This window comes from Ochotona princeps, chromosome 19 (assembly GCF_030435755.1).
Source record: "Ochotona princeps isolate mOchPri1 chromosome 19, mOchPri1.hap1, whole genome shotgun sequence".
NCBI classification, from domain to species: domain Eukaryota; kingdom Metazoa; phylum Chordata; class Mammalia; order Lagomorpha; family Ochotonidae; genus Ochotona; species Ochotona princeps.
Genome location: NC_080850.1, coordinates 18,835,430 through 18,849,676, shown reverse-complemented (window position 1 = coordinate 18,849,676; position 14,247 = coordinate 18,835,430). Strand labels below are relative to the sequence as shown.

General features: G+C 40.3%; 1 protein-coding gene across 1 annotated transcript in view; it reads left to right on the top strand.

Annotated features, from left to right (window-relative positions):
* Positions 1-13,899: 13,899 nt before the first annotated feature.
* The window catches only part of SGCD (sarcoglycan delta), a 576,268-nt gene continuing 575,920 nt past the window's right edge, over positions 13,900-14,247 (top strand). The window contains exon 1 of the mRNA XM_058677694.1: positions 13,900-14,012. The gene's annotated coding sequence lies outside the window, so the exon portion shown is untranslated. The remainder of the gene's footprint in view (positions 14,013-14,247) is intronic.

Sequence of the window (14,247 nt, the reverse complement as noted above, 5' to 3'; positions counted from 1 at the left end):
TTGATCAGATTATGCCTACTGAACTTAGAGCATTCTGGTTCATTTGGACTGTTGATCCAAATGATAATCTTATCCCAAAACACCCTCACAGATATATCTAGAACAGTACTTGACCGAACATCTGAGCACTCTGCGGTTGAGTCAATTAAACACATAACATTATCTTTATAAACTCAGTAAGTACTTGACGATTGAAGAAGCAAGTGAATTCTATGAATGTGAAACATTTACTAGAGGCTGGACTTGAATAAATGCCAACCCCGTGGTATTACTATTATTTTTTCCATAGGCAATTGAGGTGTTCTTCCACCAGGTTTGAGTAACAGCTAACCATACCGCGAATCTGGACATTTGACAGGAACTTTTGTTTCTTATGTTAGCTATACAAAATCCTACAGTATGATACATTGAAGATGGTTTTATCTTTCTGATTCTCCTTTGTGAAAATAATTATCCAGTACATTATTAGAACTCTCAGATGTGACGATAGTTACTGCCACATTTGATAAGGAGCCAAATATTTCTGCTGCTTGGGAATGTCTTTGTAGGTTGCATAGCACACGTGCAAAAGCATGCTACCTACATACTTTTTGAATTTGCTGTTATACTATATGCTACTGCGTTGGAATTCATTAGTAAAAATAGTCATAATATTTGAGTCAAAGTTTACAAATAAAAAAAATTAGGTAAGTCAACTGGTAATTATCTCTTAATGATTTACTCTTTACTCAGCCCTGAAAAGAAACTGGGAGTGTAGGAAAAGAAAAGATGATATAGTCTCTGCCACAAACAGCTGGGTAGTAGATCTAATGAGCACAAATATACTAAGAAAACAAATCAGTATTATTTGCAGTAAGTTGGAGGAGGAGGCAGTGATATAATTGCATTTTCACTCTTTCAACTTAGATTGTTTCTTTCAAAATCTCACTGAAATTTCTTTCTTGCTGCTGCTCTTATTTTGCCTCTTCAGACTGCCAAAACCTCCACCTTCTTGTTTTATCCAGATTAGGTGTGCTCCAGGTTGAAGTTTTTGTGGTTGTGATTTAGACTCTTTTTGCTGTTTCTTTTAAATCTATCCCAGATGTTACTAGCTTGCAAGAGGTGACTTGATTGACTTGGCAGCTTGCTTTTTAAAAACTAGATTAATTTTTGAAGACGGAATGTTTATTACCAATGGGACATTGAGTTTAAAAACAAACAAACAAAATCAGCCTAGATTTAGTCAACTTTGAGAAGAAGAAATCAAATCTACAAATGCATGGAGATTCTTCCCTGACAGATAATGACATTTAGGACTTGAACTTGCAAGGAACATAAAGTAGGCACTGGTGTTTATTTTATTTTACATCATTCTGAGAATACTTACTATTTCCTAGGGCTTCCATAACAAGTTACCACAAATTGAAGTTTCGGAAGAACATGAATGTGTTCTTTCTTAGTTCTGGGGGAGCTGAAATGGAATGTTGGGGTAACAGCAAAGTCATGTTCCATCTGAAGGCTCTGGGATAGAATCATGTGTTGGCTGTTAGTGACTGAAGCCACTGCAGGCATTGCTTAGCATGTGGCACCCTAGTTCCCTGTCTGTATGGACTCCCTGAATGTGACTGTGTCCTTCCACTTGTGTGTTTTCTCCTGTTTATGTAAGGACATTTATCCTAGGATTTAGGGTTTGTTTTGTTAATTCTGGATAATCTCCTCTCACCATCCTTCACTTGATTATATCTGCAAAGGCCCTTTTTCCAAATAAGGCCAAGATTGTACGTACAGAGAAAAGAACTAGAATAAATCTTGCTGGCACATCTGCTTCTTCCACTTACCCTGCCCTGAAGACTGGACAGGTGCTGCAATTTGGCTGGCAGCGGCTTTCTGGGACCCAGACCTGACGGGCATTTTAAAGATGGCATGGAATTAGTCTGAGGAACTTTCAGAAAAATGTTTACCAAATTGGATGCTTGACACTCATCTGTTGCTGGGGAAGAATCTGTGTAAAAGCTACCTCAATATAGACATTTCTCTATCTTATTAATTAAAATTGCTTCTGTCAAATTGACATTTTATCAGAATATGCAGAGATTTTTGCTTTTCCTAAAATGCATTTTAGCATGAATTGTGGAATGTGTATTTTTTTCTCTATCAGATTAAAAAGACTTAAGAATAAATTTAGTTTCACTGAGCGACATTTTCCTGATTTTTAAAAGACTTCACTTCCTCTTCCCTTTCTCCTCCCCCCACATTTATTTTCTTCCTGCTCCTCCTCTTCTCTCCTTCCCTCCCACTCCACCCCTCAACCCGACATCTCACTCTGTGTACCACTTGCACGCTCTACCTTTTCTTTTGTTTCTCTGCTGTGGTCAAGAGAGAGCATTCATTTCCTTAGTGCCTGCCATTTTCTGGGCCTGGCTTGCCAAGGCCCAGGAGATTCACCAACAGGAGCTGAGAAAATGTTTATCCACATCTGGATTGCATGCCCACATCATGGGTAAGATGCCAGTACTCTGGCCCCCAGCTCTTGGCCATGTCAGTTTCACTCTTTCTAGAGAGTTGAAGAGAGTTCAGGCCTCTGTTCCTCTCCTGAACTTTTTATCTAATACTGTGATTTCCCTTCCGGTCCTTTGACAGCAGAAGTATTTATACATCCTCCCAGTTTATTCGGAGCAACCATCTTCAGAACATTTTGAGTCATTTTTAGAAAAAACAAAACAAAACAAAACAAACAACAACAACAATGAAATGCATCCAAGACAGGGTGAAGTCTGATGGAAATGTAACCATTTGCTTTACTAAGTCTAAACCTCTGTGTAACGGAATGGAAGTACCTGCATCTATGTTATTTCCCAGACTTAAAAACTGTACAAAATTGACCAACAGAGCCCTTGTTCCGTGTCTGGATGTGTGAAGGAGCACATGTGAAAATACCTCAGAGGAGTCCTGCTCTGCACCAGGCAGGCGAGCACTCACCTACACGTAGCAGGTGACAGCTTTCCACTCCCCTTTGAAGTCTGGACTCCCTGTCATTTCTTCTTTGTTACCCGAAACTGCATGTTCTGCTTCGAAACTTGAGCATTTGATTATAGGCAGATGGAAAATAATGGAGGTCAAGTAGCTTACAGGGGAGGATAAATAGGACTTTGATAAACTGAAACATTCACAAACACAATTTTTTGTTGTAACATTTTTTTTTTTACTCAAAAATTCATTACTGAAAGCTCTGATGTCCTGTTGGTGTTTTAGGGATATCAGTATTGTCTTGATTTTCCCTTTGTTTGCTCTAGACACCTCCTTCTGTGCTTCTGTTGTTGAATAGTTAATATTTGAAGAATCATGTCTTGCTTGAAAGAAAAAAATAAACTTTGCTTTTATTTGCTTTACAATTTTTCTGTATTTATGTTTTATTTTGTACATTTCGTTTTAATTTCTGAGCAATTGCATTTCAGTGAATCTTTTAAAATGATTTTCCTTAGCTAATGAGTATTTGCATTTCTCATTTTAATTCAACTTTAACTTGTGTATTTTAGATAGGAAACAACTTAAGGTGTTTCCCTGAAAGCAAGATTTGAATCACTATAAATACCTGGATAGCTGATTGCTCCCTTTGGCATTTAATTGTCTAGCAATTTGATATTTAAGCCAACAAGCAAACATAGTGGATATTTGTTCCTGAAGGCTAGTGAAGATTAAAAATCCAATTAGCCATGCTGTATTTTGTTCACCTACTATCACCTGGCAAAGCATAATGTCAATTGAATAGGAATTCAGTTCTGATGAATCAGTTCATCAGAAAATTGGCAAGTGAAGCATTTATGAAACCAAGTAAGGATTTTTGTTGTTTTGTAGAATCACTTTTTTTTTTTAAAGATTTATTTATTTTATTACAAAGTCAGATATACAGAGAGGAGGAGAGACAGAGAGGAACATCTTCCATCCGATGATTCACTCCCCAAGTGAGCCGCAATGGCCGGTGCACGCCGATCCGAAGCCGGGTACCTGGAACCTCTTCTGAGTCTCCCACGCGGGTGCAGGGTCCCAATGCATTGGGCCATCCTCGACTGCCCTCCCAGGCCACAAGCAGGGAGCTGGATGGGAAATGGAGCTGCCGGGATTAGAACCGGCGCCCATATGGGATCCCAGGGCGTTCAAGGTGAGGACTCTAGCTGCTAGGCCACACCGCCGGGCCCTAGAATCACTTTTTAATCCAAATTTTATTCAGGCCTTTGTAGATAAATGCGGATTCTCATTGAAAAGAACTTTTTTAAACACCTAGAAAGAGACTTGCAATAGGTATAATAGAGTAGTTACACGCATATGTAGTAAAAACACATGCAAAAAAAAGAAAACAACAAGGCCCTGTGTATGTTTACAGAAGGAGTTAAGCGATTAGTTATGGTCTGAAGACTTTATAATTAATAGTGTTATCTAAGAATAATTGTTGGGCCCCGTGTGATGGCAAACTCCTCACCTTGGACACGCTGGGATCCCATATGGGAATTGATTCATGTCCAGGCTGATCTACTTCCTTTCCAGCTCCTTGCTTGTGGCCTGGGAAAGCAGTGGAGGATCCTGTGCCCGTGTGGGAGACCCATAAAAAGCTTCTGGTTCCTGGCTTCAGATCGGCTTAGCTCCAGCCGTTGTAGCCGTTGGAGAATGAAGCAGTAAATGGAATATCTTTTTTTAATTTCCTACTTCCTGTAAATCTGCCTTTCTGACAAAAATAAGTAAATCTTTTAAAAAATAGTTTATGGGTGCTGTCTTTGTGCCAAATATTTTGTTATTGTACTTAACAAATGAACTAAGAAATTTGAGATTCCCTGAAGAGTAAATGATAAACAAAGCCTTCTAGAGGTTATATAATCTAGCCATGGGCACACACTAGTGAAAGTAGAGTTGGAATCTGAGCCCCAGTTTTCTTCATCAAGAGCTTATTTTAGTAAATGCTAAATCTTGGGAAAAACTGCTCTAGGAATTGTCTGTGCGAACTTCCAAATATGTATTTAGCTGTGAATTGCTTCTCAGCTTTCCTCTGCAGGTTTCACTTTCATTAGGTACCACTCCAGGATCTATTAGGATTTGGCATTCAAACGTTACTGCCTGGACACTTCCTGCCCTTGCACTAATCTCAGTTACCCCGAGGACTCACTTTGCCCACAATAAGACATTGTCCAGTGGTTTCTTTGTAGCCACTGTGCCTACTAGCAGCCCTGGGAGTTCTCACATCCCAGGAAACATTCAGTGGTAGAAGTGGAAACAGCAGGTGATAAAACAGAGCAGAAAGCAGTGGGCTGTGCTTCTCTCAAGTGTGGCAAGACAGATAGAAGAAAAGGTCCTGAACCATCCAGAGAATTCAGAGGTGTGAAGCCATGGGTCATCACCTGAGGGCATCTTTCACAGTCGATAGAAGAGATGCTTGATTGAGACTGTACTGTGTGCACGAAACTGTACTATGTAGCAAGGGAAGACACAAAAGGAACAGAGAATGTGGCCTCTGCTGCAGGGGAATGTTTTAAGAGATTGATTCCTCATGAAATCACCAGGACCACTCCATTGAAATCACAAGAGAGCCTCTTCAAAGCAGTCACCTTCGTGATCGTCCAATAATTTCAGCAATGCTGCTCCTGCTCATTTGCAAAAAACCCCTTTGAAAACCACTTTCAAAAGACTTTTAAGGCACACACACAAAAAGTCCACCTCCATTCAAAGCAGGTCTTGATTTTACTACTCAGATTTATCACATGAACTAATTTGAACTCTGCCCAATAATCAATGCTAACCTTCATGGACATAGGATTTTCTGTCATTGTAGCTATGGATGAGGGTAACTTACACGCTGTCAAAATCATGCCTATGCTTGGTTTTGGGTCCTTCATGTACTTAGCTCATAATACATGTTTAATAAAGAGTTTTTTTAACTTTTATTTTAAAGATTTTATTATGATTATTGGAAGGGTAGATTTACAGAGAGAAGGAGACAGAAAGATCTTCCATCTGGTGGTTTACTGCCTGGGTGGCCACAATGACCAGAGCCAAGCAGATCCGAAACCAGGAGTTTCTTCTGGGTCTCCCACATGGGTACAGGGTCCCAAGGCTTTGGGCCATCCTCTATTGCTTTTCTAGGCCATAAGCAGGGAGCTGAATGGGAAGTGGAGCAACTGAGATATGAACTGGTGCTGATATGGGATTCTGGCACGTACAAGGTGAGGATTTAGCCACTGAAGAATATGTAGGTAAATCATGACGGTTGTGCCAGGCCCTTAACTCAATTTTTTTGAAAGCCAATACTGACAGTGTGTGTCAAATAATGTGATATCTTTTCATCAGATTTTGAATTTTATATTTATAATTTTGTTAAATCACTTGATATGTCCATCATACATTTGTCTATTTATAACTATAGGGTTAAAATGAGTTCAAAGGTTGTTAAATCCCTTTTTCCACCAATGAATTTTTGTGAGTCTCATATTTTGTTTTAGAATTACCCTGCTTGATCTAGAAATTTATGTGGAACATTAACCGTGGGCGATAGTGATGTTATTCCTAGAGAATCCTTTCATATTAGGCATTGTTACAAATGCGTTTTATATATTGCTTGTTTAATCCTTGTAACTGTCCCCCAAGCAGCTACTATTATTGTTATTTCTCCATTCTAGAGTTAAGAAAATAGAGACTCATGCAGTAAACGTAAACAAACTACAGTGACTAATAAAAGTAATTGGCTACTCGGGGGAAAATAAAAACCCTCTAGTCTTTCTTCTCTTTCTCTTTGATGTAATAACGAAATCAGTATGAACTTTATTTGGAAAAAATAAAGGCTTAGTGTCTAATTTTCTCAAAAATAATCTTTGTAGTAAATAAAAGGAAGCTTCCTTAAAAATCAGGGTGAGCAAATTCTCCTGATATTGAAGTATCCAAAAGTCTATGCTTTGAATTTTGTTATTGAAGACACTCTGTTATTGTTCGTATTTTATAGCCCTTCCAACATCCATTGTGCCTGACCTGATTTCAGCTGTCCATGACAGTACCTCATTGCTACAACTATGCAAAAGCACCACCCTTTTATCCAATGGCTTTTCTATGAGCCTGTGCCCAGGTGGTACTTCCCTTTAACACACTGGATCTTTCCTTTTAGCCTAAAAAAGCTTTTACCATCGTTTTATCCACCATAAAGCTAGGAAAGGAAGGAAAAAAGGACAGCGGTTTGGGGAGAATCTCCCTGGGTTGGCTTTTGTGCCCTGAAAGAAATACAAATCTTCTGGGAGAGACTTTTGCTGTAGCAGCTTATACCATTTGGGATGCCACTGTGTATCATCAAAGTACCTGGGCTCAAGTTGTGGTTGCGTGTCTGACTCTAGCTTCTTCCTAATGAGTACCCTGAGATGTGGTGGGGATTACTCAAGTGGCTGAGCTCCTGGTTTCCTCATAGGAGACCCAGATGTTATTCCTGGGTCTTTTCTGTTCCTGCCTGGCCTACATCTGCCTCTAAATGCCTAAAAAAGGCATTTAGAGAAAGAACCAGTGGAAAGAAAATCTCTGCGTCTTTGCCATTTTTTTTCCTCTCTGTTTCTTCTCCCTCTCTGTTTTTCCCTCCCTTCATCTCTCTCTTTTCTGTAAATCTGTCTCTTTCTATAAGTGTATGTATCAAGTGAATAAGTAAATAATTATAAATATGTTAACAAAATCTAATCTACTGTTTTGCTTTAACCAGTGTATATGTTGTTGTTCTCTAGTATACTAATTTGCTAATATCCCTAAATGCTTTTTTAAGATTTCTGCTTGTATTAATCTGCGTGCTAAGCCTCCAAGCCTGAATGAAGAATATGGAGGTAAATCATGACAGAATTAAGATTGGGTACCAGAGTTATGAGGCCAGAGCCTAGGCAGTTCCCTGAAACTACCTGGCCAGACAGTTAACATCTCACCAGCTGGCCAGCCGCTGGTGTATTTTCCCAAGTCAGCTAGAAATGATTGATATTCTCAATTTATTCTAGCTCTTGGTGCCAGTGAAAGCCAGTGTAGATTTAGCATTACTCTTGGGCCCCTAGGTACCCTACTCTGGGATATTGTGGCAGCTCTTTCTGAACAGACAAGTAGATTTTGGAATTGTTTGTGCCTGCTTGAGAGCAGTAAGCTGAAAGGTTTTTAAGGCCACTTTGATATTGCAGAGCAAGAGTCTCCCTTACTCCCGCAAGGTTCAGACAGTCTGCTCGACACATCTCTGCCCTGTACACTAGGAGCTGTTGTGGTTCTGGTGATTTTAAATATTGTCCCTAGTTTCTGGTACATTGGAGTGAGGCTTCACTCTGTCTTAAGTAGACATCTGTGATTCCTGATGCAGCATAACCAGATATCCCTGAGTTCCCTGAATTGGCCTTTTACCTGCTTCATCAGTATTTGCTACTTCATCAATATCAAACACATTTGGTCCTTGATCCTGTTTCCCTTCTTGCAGAGCATGGAGCTCAACTGCTAGGAAGAATCTTTATTATTTATGTCTATTGTAATTTGTGGTTGTAAGGAGTTATTCCAATACCCGTCGCCATTCCTTCTTCCTCACAGCTCATGAAGTTCGCGCCGGCCTAGCTATCCACCAATCGGATGTAACCTGGCTTTCCACCTGAATCCCACCTCCCAATCTTCCAGCCCCTTCCCCAGCCCCGCCCACTTGCCAGTCATCCCTAGGCATTCACCTGCAGGCGCCAATCCCCTGGGGGCCTGCCCTCAATCCCTCCCAATCCCCACCCCCTATACCTGGCTGGCAAAAAGGCTCCCCCAGGTGCGGCTCTCTCTCTTATCCCGGCTCTTATCCCTCCCCCTCTTAGCCTGCTCTTACCCCTCTCTTCTCCCTCTCTTCTCTCTCTCTCTCTCTCTCTCTTCTCTCTTGCTTTTCTTTGCTCTCCCGTTCCCCTCTACCCATTCCTGCTCCGTTGGAATAAAACCTCCAAAAGATACCTCGTTGCGTCTGGTGTGTTTCAGCTCACGGTAAAGAACCAGGTTGTGGGAATTAGCTGCGCGTAATGGTGTGTTTCACCTCACGGTAAAGAACCAGGTTGTGGGAATTAACTGCACGTAATAATATCGGGATAATATCGTAATATCGTATGAACTAGAACTCTATCATCTTTTCAAAATAACTAACAGTGGTCATGGTAGCTAATGCTTCATAATTCCAGCAAATAAAACAGGAATGCTTTGTCTTATTTCTGGGATTTGCTGTGTCTCTTAACTCATTTGAAAAAATACAGGTATAGAGACACAAGGAGCCTGCTCGTGGCTGTATTTATAAAGTGATGGGTTTGCTTTAGTCCTGTTTCCAAATCAGATAGATCTCTTGCAACAGAATACTTTGATTTTAAACACAGACTTGTTGGAATGCTGTGATGCCTTGAGAAGCATCTGAAAGTCTTGCATTCTGTATACCCTTCTCAAAGCTAATAGAACCATTGCTCTTTTAATAAAATTCTACCTAGTCAATGTAAGATTGTACCAACTTGACTTCAACATGCTGAATGTTAATTCCATTTCAGTCTCAGAGGTTCAAGGGAAGCAACGTTTTAAATATTATTTGTTCATTTATTTGTTTCAAAGGCAGACTGTCAGAGAGAGGTGGACCCATGACCTTGTGTCATGATCTGCTTTCCCAGAACCTTTTTAAGAAGCTGATAGATGCCGGAGTCCAGCTCCAGCCTGGGTTTCGGAACTCAGGAAGGGTGCGTGGATGAGGCACAGAAAGAAAGAGACGGACCACTAGGTTTCCATGATGATAGTGGACGACGCAGTAAAGCTGTCCGCTTTATTTATACAGAATCAATTAAACTCTGGCTCGGACTTTCCACGTCATGGTCAAGTGGGTGTTTCTAAGGACAACCCTGCCATCTGCTTTACCCAAAAACAATAGAAATTCCTGCTACAATTCCTATCCTACAACCTAATCTTGTATCACAAAGAAAAGGAGAACCTAAAGATTAAGGAAAGAATGAAACCCTAAATACAGGTCCCTTGATTAGCATAAGGTCAATGGGGACAGCCAAAACAGCAGGAATAATAGAAGGCCCTTTTGCAAGACATTATCATTAACATTAACCTCCAAGTTCACATTGTGTAAAAAGCCAGTCTCACAATAGCAAAAATGCCTGGACAGATTAGAATTCTTCCGCAGGGTGGTCCGGTATCCATGCAAAGGAAGGTGGAGCTGCATCCAGGTGGCTGTAGATATCCCCGGCCCTGCCTCAGCGGGAGGTTCCTTGCGGCCCTGCCAGCAATGGAACAAGGTCTTCACAACCTCAGTGGATGTCCCCCACATCCACTGCACGGACCCCAACAGATAGACAGTGGAGCAGTTGAGGCTCAAACTGACACTTTGACACAGTTTGGCAGCATTGCTGGTGGGGACTTAAACAATTGTGCCACTTATGCCAAACCCCAGAAGAAGTAAATTTTGTTATCAAGTTCTAGGTTGGAGTTGTATATATTCATTTACCAGTGTTGAAAAGCTATTGAATATATCATAACCATTGCTAATATAAGTTTGCTGACGATATTGGTTTAGTCAAGTTATTTACATGCATAAATTAAGGATAAAATCCTTTGTTACTAACAGGGTTTCTGTAAGACATTAAGATTAAAATTGTGTGAGATAGTGCTTCATAAAATCTCAGCAAAGCTCAAATCATTTTTCTTGACAGCATTTTGTCAACAATGCTGTTGAGATGTATCAACAAGTGGCAGGAGGCTGTGGCATGTGTATCTCTGAGTCTTATTCTCAGTGTTACAATTGCTGGCTCTAACGTCTTGGCAGCTGTGTAACTGTGGGTGAGTGACATTTCTCTACGAGCCTCATTTGGAAGTGATAATAATGACCCTTAATTTCTGGAGTTGTGAAAATTCACTGAAAGTAGCTCAGATGTAAGTACTCATTTGGGCCACATAATATTAACACTGGTTTTCCTTAAGTACCAGATAATCCTCAAATATGAATGAATTTTACCTGGCTCCATTCCAATCAAATTTTGAAGCAATTGTTACTATCAACAGTCTGTGTTTTCAGTTGTTTTATAAGGAGCTTTTTGTATATGTATTATATTTGAGTGTGTCTGTGTCTCCTTTATTATCTAATGAATTTGGAGCTCAGCAGTGATAATTGGCAGGAGTATTTCCCTGGAGCACTTCCTTTTTTTAGAATCCCTCATTTCTTCATTCTAATCTGTGGGGGAGTTCACTGATTCCCTGCTTGCTTGAGCACGTGGGTGATGTTGGACTGCCCTGGGAACAGAAGCTGAGCTACACCTTGCTTAGGAGGAGTATCTCTGTCCGTTTAAAGTCCACTTATTATCTCAGTTCCTCAGCTTAGCAAGCCTGAGTTGTCACACTTGGAGGGAAGTTCCCCATGTCATCAGCAGAAGTAGAGAAGCATATTGTGAAACCAGCTGCCATGAAATTGAATTACAGGTGTCTTATTCTCCCAGCCTTAAATTGCTCCATTATCGCATGGGCCTTTCTGTTTGTTTGGAACAAATAACTGCAATTTACTAGGATGCTAAGAGATGAGGGTATAAGCAGAGAGGGGTTGTTTAAGGTTTCCATAATGATGGAAAATTACTCCTATCCATTTCAAGTATGGTTTCTCTCCAGAGTCACCACATTTAAATGTAAAGAGAGGAAATGCCTCACTTTTAATATTCCTCTCGCAGCACAATGTTCTTTAGCGGTGCCTCAGGTTTCTTTAATGCTCTTAACCACACACCCAATCAGTTTTATTTATTATCCCATGGAATATGCTCAGTAATGACTTCTGAGGCAGCCAGGGATGAATGGACAATTTGCTTTCACTGCCTTGATCTCCTCAACCCATTTCCTGTTAATTTTATGGAGATGGTGTGGTGCCTCTGGCACCAGCAGCCACGGAAACCCTTTCCGTAGGATGCATGGAGACACCCCTATTCCTGCTTAAAACAGAGTGTAGTTGGAGGAGACTTCTGGGTTCTACTTCTTTCTGTCAATATAGTATAGTCTCCCCAAAAGCCCTGTTGGTTCCCTTTCAGGAAATGCACATGATCCTATGTTTGCTGTTCCTGTTCTCAGCATTGTTCACAAACTGATACATGACTCCAGTCCTATAGAGGGTTAGGATTGGGTCATGATCAGTCTTGGACAAAATAGGTGTTGAAGTGCTCCCACCTTTCTCAGAGTCAAGCCTAGATGGTGCAGGAAGTTGATCAAAACGGGCATTTTGCGTGCCTGCTAGCGTTTACAAAATGAATTGCTCAGTTTTCTAGGACAACTGTATATCAATAGTGCTTAAGTTATTTCTCCTGAAATGATATTTGAAATTAGGTGGGGGATTTGCCAGAATTACAGATGTCATGTGGGTGCTTTTAGATTTTGTTGTTGAGATGCTTAGGGATTTAGTCATTTCTTAAATGTAAAATTCCTATAACCACGAACAGAAAAATTTGAGTGTGAGCTGCTTCGGTGTGTTCCACAGAGGGCATGCAGTGAGATGGTAACACGCGGATGCAGGAGAATGATACTTGGAGTTCTGACAAGCCTGTTGGAACCTTGTGCCTCTGACACAGATGGTTTTGAGATGCCACAGGAGTTATCTGTTTCTCAGCTGCTCTGAAACATAAATTAACCATAACCTGCCTCTTGGTGATGCCATGAGATTAAATGAGCCAATGTATGGAGAGTGCCAACCTGTGGATTGGCTAACCTGTGTGTCAAATACTATGTTGTTTAGAAATTATCACTGTAAACACCATCACTTATTATCTTTCTGACCTTGCTGTAGTTACTTGAATCTCCATGGATTTTCTATTAGCTCCCTAAAAGAGGAAGCTTTTGCTCTCAGTTTTTTTTTTTTTTTTGCAATTTCCATTTTGGCAAGTTATACTTTTGAAAAAAAAGAGAGAGAGAAAGAGAGAGATCCTTTCCTTGTCTTTGCCATTCTTTTTGATGACAGGACATATATATAATACAGGTCAGGTCACCAGAAATACAGAATTTGGAGCTTTCAAAGACAGACCCTCAAAACAGTCAAGGAGTGATGATTCCAGTCTGGTACGATGTGGGCAGGAAAGATCTTTTGTGCTTGGCATGATATGTCATCTACAGAAAGAGCCTTCTGATTGTCCTCAGGCAGCACTCAGCTCTTCCCACCCATCTCCTCCTTCAGTCTTTTTCAGAGTGGCCTTATTCCCGCCTTGCCCTCAGGCTCTGGCTCCCACCTTGGGTGTTACTTGTGTGATAGCCATTATGCCCTGTGAAAACTACAACCACTCATATTGATAGATCTTTTAGTGAGATATTTTATATGTATTGATTTGTTCATTCATTAGTTGATAAATATTTATCAAAGTATCTTGCTTTACAACAGATTGATTTAGCAGAGAGCACTGGATAACAAAAAGGAGCACAAGTAATTGATATTGTGTCTTGTTTTTAATATGTGTCAGTAGGATAAAAAAAGAATGATGAGAAGGTATTAATTATATAGGGTGTTAGAACCTGTCTGAGGATTGCCTGTTGAGTAGTGATTTGAGTGACTGTATCACCGAGCTGATAATTTTTCATATTTTGCATGTATGCATGTATGAATATAGATATGTATCTGTGTGTACATGACTGCAAGGTAAGCATTTTTATCTCCATTATACAGACTATCAAACTGATACTTAAGAAATGCATCAAGAAAATTTCTCAGTAGCAAGTAAGACAGTATTCATCTCATGGAGACCTCAATAAACAGGGATTTTTTTCTAGCTGATGAAAACTCTGGAAAGAGGTAGTGGCAGGTTGTGCTTCGGCATCTCAGTGATACATGCAGGCTGGTCACTATGATTTTTTCTCACGGCTTCCACAGATTGAGAAGTACTCCTGCATACCAGGCCAGCACAAGCAGGGAGATAAACATTCCATCAGACTCTTTTGTTGGGAAAAGTGGTTGACTGTACGGATTTCTTCTGAATTGTGTTGGCAAGATCAATGTCTCCTGGCCATCCGTTGCTGCAAAGAAGGCTGAGGAAGTGAGTGAGTTTTTACTATTTTCACAGTGAAACAAATAAGGGAGATGACTTGCACGTAAGTACCTGGTTACTGTTTGCCTTGCATGCGATACATGTTCAGAATCATGTATCTAGTGGAGCTGGGTCTGTTTGGAGGTGAAGTCCAATTCCTTTAATCCATACTCCCCTAATTCATCTGAGATCATGTTTGTCTTACAAGATGTGGAAGCAGTAACTAATTTCAGAGTAATATGAA